Genomic DNA, 17,591 nt, shown 5'->3' on the forward strand with positions numbered 1-17,591 from the left:
TACAAGAGAAGTGTGAGGCATAGTGTTTGCCCTCAAAGAATGTATGATTTATAAACAATCAAAAGGAAAGGACTTATTAGCCATATACCTTTGTGCAATGGTCTCCTCCACCAGAGCCCTATTCTGATACCTCACTGGGATCCTCTCCATTCCTGCCACATTTCTTCAAGAGAATATGTACCTCCTCATATATTTTTAGCATATATATTTAGCTTATATATTTGCTAAAGAGCAAATGGAAAGAGGAGACGCACACCTCACTGTCTTGAAGAGATGGTAAGTGAGTAGACTATAAACATCATGGAGAAGATGGAAGGTGATAGGTGGAATAAAAAGTAGGTAGGGTGTCCTACTACCCTCCAAAGCAAAAGTTCTTAAACTCTATCATATCTTAGTTCCTTTTGGCGCTCTGTTGGAGCTTATAGGTCTCATTTCAGGCTCAAGTTTTTAAAAGCATAACATAAAATCCATAGAATGACAAAGGTGAATAAAAGTTAAGAAGGGAATTTTTTTCCATCCAATTTTATGAACCCCTTGAATTCTATCCACAGACCCTTTGAGGACTGCCTTGAGGGTCCATGGGTCTCAGTTTAAGAATCCCTGTTCTAAAGGCTTCAAGGGAGGGAGGAATCATTCATGAAACCTACTGTGTATTGGAAAAGAGAAGGATAGAACCCGGCAGGTAAGCAAGACCTTTGGTGGTGCAGTACCCTAGCTCTGGTGTTTCTGGGTGGCTTTCTTTGCATGTTTCTGTTCCTGGTATGTGCCCATGGGGAAGTTTTATGTGTGTCTACACATAAAAGGTCTGAACTCCAAGTTTCTCAAGGTCTTGGACACAGAAAATCTTGAAGGACTGGTATCACAAGACCTGTCTCAGTTACGTAGTTAATGATAGTTTCTGAACTCGTCTCTGGTCTCTCAGAAACACCCACGTCAGAGGTCCCTTACAGTCAGAGCTCCTAGGACTAGACACATAAAGATATCACCCTTAGGCCTATACCCTAAAGAGATCAAAGAAAGAAGAAGTGAACCCATATGTACAAAGATGTTTACAGCAGCTCTTTCGGTAGTGGCAAAGAACTGGAAAGTAAGTGAATGCTCATTAACTGTGGAATGGTTAAACAAATCATGGTATATAGATGGAATAGAATATGATTGTGCTAGAAGAAATGCTGAAGAAGATGGTTTCAGTGGAGCCTGGGCAGATTTTTATGAACTGATGCAGAGGGAAGTGAAAAGAACAAGAGGAGTCTATACTCTAATATCAACATTTTAAATACAAACAATTTTTAAACAATTTAAGATAATTGATCAACCATTATTCCAGAGGATCCATGATGAAGAATGTCACCAACTTCCTGACAGAGAGGTGATAGACTAATTTGCAGAATGAATCACATATTTTTGGACATAACCAATTTGGGAATTTGTTTTGACTATACTTATTTGGCACAAGAGCTTTGTATTCTTGAATGGGGGCGTGGAGCATGTGAGAAGAAGAAAAAAATAAATGCTTGACAATTTTTAAAAAAGAAATGTATTTCAAAAAGTAACACAGAGTAGGATGTTTTTTCCTTGTCGCATTGGATAACTGTGTAGTCATTATCATCATGATCATTGACATGTATATCATAGAATTAGAGATAGAAGGGAACTTGATTTCCATCTAGTGTACTAATCACTACACCACATTGCTTCTTCAGGTTGTATTTTAGTAACTAGGGCCCTTGATGAAAAGGGTGTGCCCTTTGCTGAGGAGACGTCGATGCTTTGAGGGGAAGCAAACCTAATAGAGGATGTTTCAACTTTAACAGTGACTTTAATCAATCAACAAATATGAATTAATTGCCTACTGTGTTCTAGGCTCTGTGGAAACAAAGACACCAGTGAAATAGTCCGTTTTCTCAAAGAACTTATGTTCTAACATTTAAGACTGTGGATGAGACTATTGCTTATGTACATAAAGTTGTTCCACAGATTGAGGTCCATTTTGGTCTGGGAGGAGGTGGATTTGGTGGAAACTTTCCCAAAAAATGATAAAATGAGGAGATCCAAGTGACAGGGACTGGGTGGGTGGGGCAGATGAAAAGATGCCCTTCCATATAGACTGGCATAGCTGACAAATGTTTTCATCCCATTTCATGAGTTGCTGTTAGACCAAGATAGTGGAACTCAGGACTGAGAGGAGCAGTAGATACCAATGGATGGGACAAGAGAGCCTTGAGACCATATGGCTGGGGGTCAGTGGGTAATGGCTGGGTTCTTGGAGTTGACTATACTGGGCTTCAAGTGTGGTGCTCTTGGATGTCATCTAGGATGGTATCACTGGAAGGTCAGGGGCTAGAACAATAGAAAGGAGCCTTGGGGAAGTTGGGGAAAATGTAAGGCTAGGCCAACAGAGGTGAGCCAGAGCCTTTAGTATCCTAGAGCTCAGTAGTGCTGGATGCTTGGGATGTAGTGACCCGGGATACCTAGAATGATTTGTCTATAAGGGCTTTGTAACATATTTCTTTTAGCCTGGTCTCTCAAGAGAAGCTTTCCTACCACCCAAGATTCCACTGTACTGACAAAAATTCAAATCTTAGGTCAACTAAAGAGTTGGAGGAGCAGGGTTTCACAGATTTCATGGGAGTTAATCATTAAAGGAAGGTCTCTGACTGAAGGGAATTCCAGCAAGGCTGGACATTGGGTGAGGAAAATTTACATGTGCCTAAGAGGCTTTCAAGAGATAGAAATTAGGTTCCTACTTTCATCTAGTTTGAACCCTCTCATTTTGTACAGCATTGAACCTTGGACTTTGATTATCACTGGTCTCTCAAATATTATATTTTTTGGTTCTGATCATGTTCTGATTCAGATGTAACCTCTTGTTTCAAACTCTCCAGCGTCCTAATGTTTTTCTAAGTAAATTTTTATTGATGATTTTTATACCCTCCAAATTTTCCACAGTATCCTTTGCCCCTTCCCCTTTCAGAGAGACACTACATTTAACAAATCATATTTTGAAGGACAAAATAGGAAGGAGTTAATGAAACTGATCAATATATTGTGAATGTCTGAATACGTGTACAATATGCCACATTTGTGGACCTCCCACCTCTACTAAGGAGTTGGGGGGGATTTTTTTCATGTCTTCTTTGGGTTTTTCAACATTTACTCATGTGTATATGGTTGAGTGTGTGGTCGTTCTTTCCATCCACGTTGTGTTCATTGTGTATGTATTTTTCTTGATTCTGCTTACTTCACTTTGCATCATTTCATTTAAGTCTTTCCATGTTTCTCTGTATTCATCAAATTTATCATTTCTTACAGCACATATATTCCATTATATACACTTTTTAGCTATCCCCCTATTAATCAACATCTATTTTGCTTCCAATTTTTGCTATCACAAAAAGTGCTACCTTACATATTTTGGAGTATATAGGGACTTTCTTCTTATAAATGACCTTCTTGGGGTATAAGCCTAATAGTGGAATTTTTGGATCAAAGGACATTTTCAGTCACTTTATTTGCATAATTCCTAATTGCTTGCCAAATAGTTGTATTAATTCACAGTTCCACCAATGATGTACCAGTGTGCTTCTCTTTCCACAATTTTTTTTGTCACCTTTGCCATTTTTCAGAATATGAGGCAAAATCTTGGGATTTTTTTGATTTATATTTCTCTTATTACTAGTGATTCAGAACATTCTTTCATATGGTTGTTAATAGTTTATAATATCTTTGAGAATTGTTTGTTCATATCCTTTGACCACTTATCTATTGAAAAATGGCTTTTTGTTTTATACACACACACACTATTCATATATTGTGAATGTCTCCAGCTTCTTACGTTGTCCACCCAGTTCTTGAAGCTGGCCTGTTTATCCAGTGATCCAGACCAAAATACATATAAGAACTTCTTAATTTTCCCTTTTTCCCTCTCCCCAAACCAAGGAGGTCTGATCAACACCAAGGTCCTCAGTTGGCCTTGCCAGAGGTGCCCTGATGACTGATATTGTTGACTAGCATTCTCTTGGCTATAAACAGGCTAGAATGAGTGCCTTTGAGTCACAGGACCTAGGAAAGACCTCTAAGGGCCTTTCTAAGTTTAAGTCCTTCTTCAGATGAAGAGACCACAGAAAGAGAACATAGGAGAGCCAGCTTTTCTTTCTTGAAAACAAAACAAAACAAAAACCAAAGATACAACTGGAACAGAGGAAGTGACTGGAGTAGTCCTTGGTTCTGCTAAGCCTCTTAGAATGATAGTTAGACCAGTCAACAGAAAAGACCACATGTTGAGCCAGGACACACTGAGACAACGTTTACAAAGGGGATATGGAGAGCCAGACTCTCAGAGGGAGGAAGACCAGGGTCACTTCAGTAAGCAAGGAGAAATATTTGCAAGTGCTAGTCACTTTCCCCAAATCTCTACCCGCAGACATATCCAGAGGGGCCCCTCTCTTATGGGAAGAAATTAGGAGAGAACAGAAGTTAGAAACAGTATTTCAAAATAGTGTTCAGGAGTATGTTAGAATCAGCTTGAACCTGCAAGAACTGATTGTTAAATTTTTAGCGTGAATGTTTACATCTCTGTAATCACAAAACAGCTACAAATCAGGGCTTCATTTATTGTGGTGTTTTGTTTTTTTTAACACTGTCCAGACTTAAGAAAGTGATAGAGAAAACGTTAATAATGAAGACTAAATTTAAAAGTGTGTTGTACATACTGGGTTTTTTTGGAGAGCTGGCTGTTAAATATTTACCAGCATACCTCTGGCAATATAACCACAAGGAAAGAGTTAGAGCAGTTGAGTTACGAGGCAGGAAGATAACGATTTAAGGAGGAGCATTGCCATCCTTCTAACTCTGAGGCTATCTGAAGGCAACATGTAGAAGCAGAGAGAACCAAAAATCAGTTTAGTGCGTGATATCAGACTTGTGTGACATCAGACTTGCAGAACTGTGTGCCAGAAAGACAGAGAGCCAGGGAGCCAGGTGGGTTTCCACTCAAAGCTGCACAGCTTCAGGGAGCTGCTATAATGACGTAGTTTCCTACATGTCCGTGTCCCTCTGTAGTATATGAGCCATCAGGGAGGTTTTATGTGCTAGGCTTTGCTGCCAGTAGCTCAGAAATTTGGATTGTAGAGAACATCAAAGCACAAGAAGCTAATGACTTTGGCTGCCTCCTTGACAATACTTTCTGAACTTTTCCATATTCTCTCTGACGTACCAGTGCCAAAGGTTGTGGGATCCTGGAAGCAAACGATTACAGGGTTCTCAGAGTCTATTTCAATAAATACTATAAGCAGATAGTAATAAGGTCCTATACTAGGGAAATGGAAATTAAGTATTCATTAAATACCTACTGGGCAGCAAGGGGACAGTGGATAGAGTGCCCACATAGAGTCAGGAAGACTTCTTCCTGAGTTCAAATCTGACCAAAGACATTTGTTAGCTGTGTGATCCTGGGCAAGTCATTTAACCCTGTTTGCCTCAGTTCCTCATCTGTAAAATGACCTGGAGAAAGAAATGGCAAACCCTTCCAGTATCTTTGCCAAGAAAACCCCAAATGGGGTCATAAAGAGTCAGACAGGACTGAAAAATGACATCAATAAAAAGTACCTACTCTGTGCCAGATATTGTGCTAGGTTCTGGGTATAGAAAGACAAAAATTAAACAATCTCTGCCCTCAAAGAGCTTATATTCTATCAGAGGAAGATGATATGTAGATATATACGCATATACAAGCTAAATACAAGGCAATTTTTACATGGCAGACACTAATATTTGGCAGGGTTGGGTGAGATCAAGAAAAGCTTTATGTAGAAAGTGGTGTTTGAACTGAATTCTGAGGGGTTAAAAGAAGCAAAGGTGAGAGAGAGTACCCTTCAGGCATGATAGAGAGCTAGTGTTATCTCCAAGTTGCTCCCAGCACCCCCAGTGTTTTTTTGTAAGTTTTTTTTTATTTTAAACTTAAATACAAAATAAGAAAAGAAAAAAAAAAACACTACCATATACACAGCAGACCATAAGAGAGGATTCACTATAACATAATAGATTTCCATTTCAAGAAAACCTATATAATAAATATTACACATTGTTTTCAAAGCTGTCCAGCTTTTCTTTGCTTTCTTGTTGGTTTTCTTTTGTTCTCTGCTGTGCACTTTTTACTTTATTTTCCCCTTTCCCTTCCCCACCACCCTAAAGAAGGCTACAATTATATATGTGTGTGTGTGTATACATAGATATCTACAAACATACACATATGTACTCATATGCATATATGTAAGACTGTCCTATATTTATTTCTTCTTATCATCTGTTTCTCTGAAGGTGGATAGCATCTTCTTTCATAAGTGCAAGTCTTTCCATGTTTTTATAAACCAACTTACTCATCATTTCCTTTATCACAAGCAATATTTTAACCTGATCACATCCTGTCTGAGAGACTGTCTATGAAAGTCCCACCCCCCCCAAAATTTTCTGCATTCCTTCTATTCCTTGCTACACTTATTTATACAAGAAAATTTTAATTTAAAATAATAGAAATTATCCTTTTTACACTTAAACAATGCTCTTACCTTAAAATATAGTTTAAGGTCTGATACTGTTGAATCTATTTCCTTTACATCTTTTTCCCTATTATTTTAAGTTCTGACCTTTTGTTCTTCCAAATGAACATTTTTATTATTTTGAAATTCTAATTTCTAACTAAATTTTTTTCTAATCTTTTTTAGTAATTCAATTAGGATGATGATGAATAAATAAATTAGTTAAGTGAAATTGTCATTTTAAAAATTATATTGGCTCTACCTACCCATGAAAAAGAAATATTATTGCAATATTTAGATGTGAGTTTATTTCTACAAAAAAGAGTTTTGTGTTTATGTTCATATAGTTCCTGTGTCTATTTTGGCAGGTATATGCTCAAGTATTTTTTACTATCCAGGTATTTTAAATGGTCTAAAACAATATTGAATAATGTTGCTGACACATAGTGTAGTTTCTCTGTTTTTTACTTTTGATTAAATCTATTTTAACTTTAACTTTGTCTGAGATCGATTACGATTCCTGTTTTTTTACATATTAAATTCTTTATTTTATCTTTGTGTATATCTCTCATTTTTATAATGTTTCATGAAAGCAATGCATTGTTGAATTCAAATTTTTAATTGTTTCCATTTTATGGGTAAATTTGTCCCATTGACATTCTATACTACAATTACTCGTGTTTTGTTCCTCCTTCCTATTTTTCCTCATTATCCTTCTTACCCTATTTACCCCTTTCACTCCTCACTCCTCTGCTTTACTTCTACCCACTACCTTGCCCTCCTATTTCTTAAGCTACTCACCCTTCTAAAAGTCCCTCTCTTATCCCTTCCCCCACCCTCTCCCTTTTCCCTCTTATTTCTTTCTGAATTTAGAAGACTTTCATACCCTTGTATGTTGTTCCATATGTTGTTCTTTAACCCATTCCCCATGAGAGTAAGATTTCAGCACTATCCACCTTCCTGCCTACTAACTTTGCATCAATTTTTCATTTTGTGCCTCATTTGTATGAGTTAATTACTCCTTTTTATCTCTCACTACCCAGTTTCATACTTTTTTAGAATCACTCCATCATATTCAGCTCAGATCACACCTTTCTTTCAAACTATCCAAATAATGATGACAATCATAGGAGTACTGCTAATATTTTCACATATGCAAAGTAAACAATTTGACCTTATTGAGTCCCTTATAATTGGTCTTTAATATTTACCTTATATTTTCCTGGATGTTTTATGTCAAATTTCCCCTTAAGTTCTGGGAGTTTTGTCACAAATATCTGAAAGTTTTTCAGTTCATTAAATATCCATTTTTTTTTCCATTCAGGATTATACTTAATTTTGCTGAGTAAGTACCCTTGGTTGTAATCTCAGCTCTTTTGCTCCATGGAATATAGTATTTCAAGACCTACAGTCCTTTAGCATAGTAGCTGCTATATCTTGCATAATCCTTATTGTTGCTCTTTAATATTTAAATTGTTTTTTTTTCTTGTTGCTTCCAATATTTTCTCCTTAACCTGGGAGCTTTGAAACTTGGCTATGATATTCCTGTAAGTTTTCTTCTTGGGATCTTTTTTAGGTGGTAATCAGTGGATTTTTTTTTTCTATTTCTACTTTGCCTTCTTGTTCTAGAAGTCCAGGGCAATTTTTTTGTAATTTCTTACAATATTGTATCAAGGTTCTTTTTTTATTGTAATTTTCAGGTAGTATGACAATCTGTTCTCTCAATCAGTTGTTTTTCTGATGAGATGTTTCACTTTCTCTTCCATTTTCTCATTCTTTTGATTTTGTTTCATGATTTCTTGGTGTCTTAGAATATCATTAGCTTCCCCTTACCCAATTCTAGTTTTCAATGAATTATTTTCTTTCTTAAGTTTTTGATTCTCTATTTCCAGTTGCTTGACTTTCTTTTCATAATTTTCTTGATTTTTTTTTTGGACTGCTCTTATTTTTTCCCTAAGTTTTCCTTGATCTCTTTTTGATCTTTAAAGTCCTTTTTAAGTTCTTCCAAGAACTCTTTTTTGTTCTTGGGACCACTTGACATTTTTCATTGAAAATGGAATGACTTTTTTAGCTCTCTTATCTTCCTCTGAATATGAACTAAGATCTTCTCTATCCCTATAGTAACTATCTATGGTTGGGATCTTTCTCCTTTGCTCGCTCATTTTTATTTATTTATTTTTATTTGTTTTGTTTTTCTCAGCTCAAGTTGTAGTCCTGAGGTATGGGGAATGATACCTCAAGCCTCCGATCCTTTTTACTGTTATTTTCTGAGATCTGTCTTGGGGCCCAAACTTGGGCTCTTCTCTCCACTCCTAAGTCACAGCTAGGGCCCCCAGCCACACTGTCCCCAAAATAATCCTGCTCCCTATAGTCTCTCCAGTGGCTGCAAACTACAGCTGTCCTCTCTGCCTCAGAAATGAAACCAGTGCCTCTGCTCTCCTGCAAGTGTCCACAGCAAACAGGGTCCCTGGCCCTCACTATTACGCTCACCAGTTGTGTGCTAGCTCCTTCCTACAATCACAGCCCAGGTCATATCTGGTCAGCACTGCTGTGCTTGGTGGCCCTCAACAGTGAAAGGTTCTTCATTCTTCTCCTACTCAGCCTTCAGACCCCCACACTGTCTTCTGAGGCTGCCTCTCTACTCAGCTGCCCCCAGGACTAGTTTTTTGTTGATTCTGCAGAGTTGACCTGGAGGTGTTTGCACTTCACTCAGGCTAACCCTCTGCCTCTGGAGGTCTGGTCTTTCCTGAGGGTCTTCTCAAATTGTCTTACGAGGACTACTGCTTTATCTCGTGTTTATTTCTGCTGCTCCGAAGTAACGCTTTGTCTTAATTTGGAGAGCTGAAAGTTTTCTGACCTACTCCACTATCTTCCCAGAATCCTCTCCTCTGTCCTCTGTATTTTAAGGTCTCCAAAGAGATACTTGCAGTTACTTGGAAACTGGTTACTAAATCCTCAACTTTTGAACTAAACAAAATAAAGTCTCAGAGTCTATCACAGGGAAAACGGGATGGACTATACAATATGCAACAGGACTACCAGGGAGTCAGACAGTGACCTGATGCCAACAGAGGCATGGACTCAGTCTGTGGATTGTGCCAATCAAGCAATATAACTAGAAGGGACCCTCTATGGACAGTCACAGTTATTTTCACACAGAATTTGTGACTTGGGAGGTTAGTCCAATACACGAAAGGAATACTCTCTATGACATACCCAAGAAGCTGTCATACATCCTCTTATGAAACCTTCCATGAAGGAGAATCTCACTACCCACAGAAGTAGCCTATTAGACTTTAAGACACTTCTAATTGTTAGGAAGTCTTTTCTGACATTGATGCAAAATTTGTCTCTTTCTAACTCTGATCATTGCTCCTTCTTCTGTTCCCTGGGGCAAAACAAGACAGGTCTAAAACATCTTTCACAGGACAGCCCTTTATAAGTGTTTGTCTTCCCCAAGTCTTCTTCTCCAGGTTCAACATCCCCAATTTCCTCAACTTATCCTCATACGATATGGATATTAGGTTCTTTACCACCCTTCTTGCCCTCCTCTAGGTGCTCTCCAGATTATCAATGTTCTTCTTACATCCCCTATGAAATTGTGGTGCCTAATACTGAACACAATACTCCTGATGAGCTGTGACCAGAGCAGGATGAACAGGGACTCATATTAAATATTTTCTCCTTAGTACTTAAAGGTCTGCCTCTCTTAATGCAGCCCAAAATTGCATTCACTTTTTTTTTTCTATTACCATCACACTGTTAACTCATATTGAGTTTATAGTCCACTAAATCCCCTAGACCTTTTTCAGAAGAACATTTATTTAACTATGTCTCCCTCACTCCATCCTATACTTGTGAAACTGATGTTCTGAATCTAAGTGTTAGGTTTTGTATTTGTATATTCATCCTCAGTTTCATTCTTGACTTCTAGTCCGGAATTTTCAACTGAACCACACCTCCTCCAAACTTCCCTATTATTGTGGAGAGCATCACCATCCTCCTAGTCATCCAAGCTTGCAATCACTGAATCATCCTAGACTCCTCCCCCTCCCTCATCCCACATATACAATCCCTTGTGAAATCTTATCATTTTATATTCACAACATCTCCTTGATACCTCTCTCTCTCTCTCTCTCTCTCTCTCTCTCTCTCTCTCTCTCTCTTTCTCTCTCTCTCTCTCATAGACACAGTCCTGATTTTGGGCCTCATCATATCTCACTAACCTTCTTGCCTTAAGTCACTCCCCCACTCCAATCTATCCTCCACTCAAATATATAAATCCTCTGTTTGGCACTTAAAGCTTTTCATAATCTGTCCTCTCCCTACCTTTCAAATCTTCTCATACAACTCCCTTCCACATACTCTACAATGTAGCAACACTGGCCTACTCACTATTCCTTTAACATGATACTCTATCTCCCATCTCCATGCCTTTGTACTCTCTGTTCCTTCTTCCTAGAATATTTTGTCCTCTTACCTCGACTTTTTAGTTTCTTTCTCTTCTTTGATGGCTCAGTTAAATCCCACCTTCTGAAAAAAGGCTTTCTTTGTCCCCATAGCTATTTATGCCTTCCCCTCCATTGACTGCATATGTAATTTTGTATGTATTTAATTATTTACATAATTAGAATGCAGGCTCCTACAGAACAGATACTGTTTTTGCTTTTCTTTGTATCCCTAGCACTCATCATATAGTAAGTGTTCAATAAAGTGTTGACTGACAGACTCCATAAAAATATGCTTAACACAAGAAACTCATAAATCCATATTGACAACAAACCAAAGTAATTTTTATACCATGATTATGTTCTTCCAAGAGGCTGAGACTTAAATATCAAAATATGAAATAGGTTTAGGGAATTCAGTTCACATTTCACCTCTGCTTTACACTGTCCAAACAATTCCATCTAGGAACATGTATTCTGGCAAACCACATGAAGCCTTGGGCTCATCCTCCATTGGCATCTTCTTTGAGAAAGGTATAGTTATAGAACACTTCTCCTATAGAGTATTTTCAATCAGCTCTAACAGATAGATCTGAGAGCTCCAGATTCCTAGAACTCACAAGGTTGCCTCCACAGCTGGATATTTCCATTGTGGATTTGTTGTTCAGTGAAAATCTGTTCAGCGAGGTAATATAAAACAAAAGTCTTCCAGGAGCCCAAAGTCCAGGCCCAGGTATGCCAAAATCAATACATGTTCTTTATCTGCCAAGTGGTTACAACCTCCATGCTGCTGGAAAGAACCACTCCACCCCATATGTGGCTGTGCCCAGGGAAAGAAATTTATATTCCATAAGACAGGAGTAAGAGAGATCAGAAGATTTGTCTCCTTTCTAACTAATGCAAAATCCTACTACCAGCCACTTCCATTGGGTTTCCTATGTAATCCAAAGTGCTAATCCATTCATCACTTAATCACATGTCTACCAAGTGATAGCCAAAAGGGAGGTCCAGGAATGATATAAGGAATGGTCTATTCACATGCATGCTCCGTGTTTTATAATAAAGAAACAAAAATTAGCAAAGCTGGCTGATGCCTCAACCTCTTCTGGCGGGATTCTTTATCTGTAATCCTTACTATGAATGGAAGGTATTTTCCCTTATCAATTCTCCAGGACTAAAATTGTCCATATGATGTTATCAGAATCTGACTGATTTTTAGTATTATTGTCATTTACATTATTGCTTACACACATATGAATATCTTTTATATGATAATATATGATTATATAATAACATTAACAATAATAGCTAACAAGGTAAGTTAAGAGAAAGTCATTCATAATTGCGGGGAAGGATTGGGAGTGGGAACCAGGAAGGGATCAAGAGGAGAGAACATCTGAGCTAGGTCTTGAACACAAGATAAGGAGTCTGAAAGCAGAAAGAGGGAGAACATTTCAGTCCTGTGGAAATGGATGAATGGAATGCTGGGTTTGGGAACAGCTAGTGGTCCAGGTTGGATGAACCCAGGGTCCTGAAGAGAATTCATATAAAACAAGATTAAGAAAGTTGGTTGGAGCCAACTTGTTGAGAGCCTTAAAAATTTATTCAAACATTGATTAAGAATTCAGCTTTGGAACTCCCATTTTGGGCTATACTGCCCTGATTTGTGAGTTAGTGAATGCAAACTCAAGTAGCCCATTATATCTGTTAGGTTCCCAACTACAAAACCATGCTTCTAGTCATCCTCTTTGGTCATCTTCTTACCACCTGCCAAGCTAGCTATGTATACCCTTTCTTCCTACCTTTCGCTCTAGGAACCATAATGAAATTATTATTATCATTGTTTCTGGAAGGGGCAGACCAATCAATACCTCTATGGCTTGCTCTGCTATACTCTGTGACTTCAGAACAAAAATATCTTGGCTGGACATGGCTATTCTACGTACATTGTTTCCCCCCTTCATTAGGATTTAAGCTCGCTCTAAGCAGGATCTTTTTTTGCTATTTGTATTGTATATTCCCTCTAAGATGACCCTGATTCCATTTCTAATTAATTCTATTTTTATAATCCTGAATGTCTTATGTGTACAGTCATGTTTTCACCTTTCTTTGTATCTCCAGCACTTAAAACAGTACCTTGTACATAGTAAGCATTTGTTAAGTGCTTGTTAATTATTTGTCTCTCCAGCACTTAACACAATACCTGTCACATAGAAAATACTTAATAAATGCTTTTCATTCATTCACTTACCATATGCAAAATATTGCATGCTCTGTGTGTATACTGTTGAATTGTAGTGTATAATAAAGGATAGCTAGGTGCATAATGAAGAACGTAGGAGCTGTAGTCAGGAAGGCCTGGGTTTGAATTCTGTTTTAGACATTTATTAGATGCATGAGACAGGGCAAGTCATTTAACCTTTGCTTGCTTTAGTTTATTTATCTGTAGAATGGGGATAATAATATTACCTACCTCCCAGAGTTGTTGTGAAGAAAAATGAGATAATGCTTATAAAGTATTTAAAGAATATATAAATGAAAGCTATTATAAATATGGTAGGGACTAATTATTGAGGCCTTGAAGGATAGGCAAGTGAGTTTGGACTTGAAATGGGTCTATTTTCAACAGTACTGGCTTCTTTTTGAAGCATCTAATGAAAATTCTTAAGACACATGAAATATAGATGGAAATGCATAACAATAAGAAAAAAGGAAACGGATGCTGGAAACAGATCTTGATTCAACAGGAAAGATGCTTTTGAATGGCACCAGACAAAACCATGAACTGGGGAATTTGTTTCTGGTACTCTCCTACCACCCTCAAAAGACTCCTTTTCCTCTGTTCTGTCCTTAACCTGACCTGCCCCTCCCTTCATCCTCTGCACATCTTGTGACTTATTCATATTCTTAGGCAGTAATTAATCAATCTCTGATAAGGTATTAATAAAGATGTCAGCTAAGAAATATTCTCAGAGAACACTGGCATTTTTGAAGGGTATGGTGAGAGCCCCAAAGATGAGGAAATTGAAGTAGTAGTGGACAATACAGACCCACTATAGAATCTTGAACGGGGCGATATCATGAAGATGGTCATTCAGAATGACTAATACTGGCTGGGGTCAAGGGAGAGTACAAGCAGAGAGTCATTTAGATGTTGAAACAAGTCAATAAGTGTTAACTAAGTACCTTTCAATGAGCCAGGCATTGTGCTAAGTGCTGGAGATAAAAAGAAAGGCAAAAAAAAAAAGTCTCTGCTCTCAAGGAGACAGAAGTCTAATGGACAGAGAAAACATACATTCAACTTGTTACAATCAAGAGATAGATTGAATAAATTGGAGACAATCTCAGAGGGAAGGCATTAAGGTTAAAGGGGATCTTCTTCCTGAAGGTTGGACTTTAGCTGAAACTTGAATGAGGTCAGGAAAATAGGGAGGCAGAGATGATGAGGAAGACAAGCATTTGACACATGATAAGTACTTTAACAAATGCTTTATCCATCCTCTGTCTCTGTTTCTATTTGTCTCTCTGTCTCTCTCTGTGAGATGGAAAAACCTATTCTTATGAAGAAGCGAAGGTGAAAATTCTAGTCAAGATCCAGTAGGTGGCAGCAGTGAGAACAGCCCAGTAGGGTAAAGGGAGCTCAAAGACAGAATGCATTACCCAGGGGGAGGACGCCAAGCAGAAAGCCACACCCAGTGAGGAACCAGTTTAACAAGAGCAGCCCAGTGATGTCACCAAGAAACATAGGACACTGAAGCATCCAAGCCATGAGTGGCCCTTACACACCTGTGCTCTAATTACGTCCCTTCTTTTCATTGATGGCATGTGTATTTGTGGGAGAATGTGTCCCAAATTTATGGGGAAAATATTCATATTGATATTTCCTTTCCTTCCCCTTGCCATCTCTCTTTTTCCCTTCCTTCACTCCCCCATTTATTGTTACCTCAGTCAGCTCTCCATACCTTCACCTCCACCAACTGAGTCTTCCATTGTAACAAAGATAACAGTTACCATATTATTTTTCTTACTATGTGATTTCATTAAATGCCTTTGTTTTGAACTAATTGTGTCCTCTGAGTGGCTAATAATAGTAAACACATCAATGGGGGCTCATGAGCTATGGTTTTGAATAGATGCAGAACTATGGAATACCTTAAATCGATGACACTTTGGGTAGTGGGCATTACAGGGATGGGTATGTGGGGAACACACCTGTATGTTACAGGAATAATAATACATACATGATCTGCTTATATTATTGTGTTAGAACAGGTGGGAGGGTCAGATTGAAGGGGGTAATCACTAAAAAGCATCAGTCTTACAATCTCTGTACTTGGACGAGAAGATTGTGGTACATCTTGGTCACTGGATCTAGCATTTAGGTTCTCCAGACTGTGGGAGTAGAATGTAGTCCCTGTCTCTCAGGTCAATGTGGAAGTACAATTATCCTAACCTCTTCTAAAAAACATCCCTTTTACAAAGAAGTAAGATCTTCCTTTCCCTCAGAAACCAGGATACCTGGCTTATCTCTCTATCTCTTAGAATCTTTATAATCTTTCAAAGTCTTAGTTTCCATAAATCCTTCCCTGAGTCTTTACTCTTTCTCCCTATTCAGTCATTAGTGCTATCTCTTTTCTAAGCTTATCTTGTATCATAGACAGACAGACAATAGATAGATAGATAGATAAAAAATTTATTAAACACTGTGCTAAATACTTGGGATACAAATGCAATTTTAAAAAAGTCCCTACTCTCAAAGAGCTTACATTTTAATAGGGGAAAGCAACACATAAAGAAGAGCTGGAAAATAGCATGAGGGAATGCCCAGGAGACCAAAGCAGCTGTTGAAGAGGTGGAGATAGAGAAACCCAGAAAGTGAGAAGTGGTGCTATAAGTGAACTAAGCATGGTCTAGGTGCCTTATAAAATGGTAATCAGGGTGGAAGACCCACCAATCAGAACAGTATTTCCAGAATAAGAAGACTGCTGGCAGGGAGATAGACAAATCTGGAGAAGCAAGAGTAGAGCTAGGAGTGGAGATTATGTTTTACTCTATTATCTTTGTACATGTTGCGTTCTTCCAGTTCCTTAAGAACAGGGATTGTACATTCCTAGTGCTAAGCATAAAACCTTGTACATTTTTTGTTGTTGCTGAACCTGTGATTTCATTGGTATAAAGAATGATCAAATTGTACTAACATATAGGTCCATCTCTGTCTTCACCTGTTGAAATCCTATCTATCCTTCAAGTCAGTGTTCAGCAGCGAAAAGAGGATAGGACCTGGCATTAGAAGAGTTTGAATATTGCCTCAGATGCTTAGTAGCTCTATGATCCTAGGACAGGTAGGTTACTGAATCTCCCCAAGCCTGTTTCTTCAACTGTAAAATGAGGATGAAAGTTGTACTATCTGATTCAGAGAGCTGAAGTACTTTGCAAACAGCATATAAATGTAGTTATTATTAATATGAAATCTTAGCTCAAATGCCACCTCCTTCATGAAACCTTTCTTGGGTTCCGCATCCTGACTAGTCAATAATGATCTTTTCTCCCCTTAGACTTCAAAAAGTACTTTGTTTATAGTTCTCTAATGCACTTGAATGTATTTTGTATAACAGTTCCTCACTTGTGTAAACAGATTCTGAGCTCAATGAGGGTAGGTGTCGTCTTCTTTAGTTTAGAGGTTAGTACAGTGCTCTGACACCATAGTAGATACTGAAAAAGGCTTTAAGTGAATTGAATCCAGGCAGCTAGTGGTAAAACACAGGTCAGAACACGGTCAAGGTTATATTTACTCTAAGGTTAAGTACAGACAGAAGCAGTAATTGGGAGTTGGGTTTCAATGTGCGAAGGACAGTGGAGATTAAGGTGTACGGTACATGAAGTGCTTTTCTGGAGCACGGGAGGCAGGTGTTCCCATGGGTACCATTGGCTCAACGTCTAAAGCACAGCCTGGGACCAGACCAAAGGCGCTGTGCCCTACACGGCTTCCCCGTTCATACCAAAGGATACCTACTTCAGGTGCTTCTCTGGGGACAGGGAGAGGGAAAGTCTCAGGTCACCAGCCCCCCCAATAATACTAGCTGACTTCTGTGGAGCTCCCAGGATGATCCTCCATCACTGACGGAGGAACCGAAGGGTCTTTTCAGTACGTGCGCTCCCTCCCCCCTGCCGCGCCCTCCGCTGGCACTCCCCGGGTGGCGTCTGGTTCCTGGCGCATCTCCCCAGGGGGTCGGCGGTCAGCAGGATCAAGGACAAACGGTTCCCGTACGCAGCTCCCTCAGCCGGGGCCCCGGCGGCGTGTGCGCACGGGCGCGTGTGTGCGTGTGCAGGGCAGCGCTGGCGCTAGCCGCCGGCGTGCGTGCAGCCAAGGTCCCACAGGTGACCGGCCCCGGCGCGCGCTCCCCGCGCTCCCCGGGCTCCCCGGGCTCCCTGGCCCCCGCGCGCGGCCCCGCTTTCAGGCGCGCGCGCGCACACGCACGCACCGTGGCACCGCCTTCCCCGCTCCGGGGCCGGTTCCTTGAGAGGCAGAGCCCTCGGTGGGGCGCGCGCGCTCTCTCCGCCGCTGCCTAGCGCGGAGCCGCGCGCCCCTGCTTTAAACAAGGGGCGC

This window comes from Notamacropus eugenii, chromosome 3 (genome assembly GCF_028372415.1).
Source record: "Notamacropus eugenii isolate mMacEug1 chromosome 3, mMacEug1.pri_v2, whole genome shotgun sequence".
Classification (NCBI taxonomy): domain Eukaryota; kingdom Metazoa; phylum Chordata; class Mammalia; order Diprotodontia; family Macropodidae; genus Notamacropus; species Notamacropus eugenii.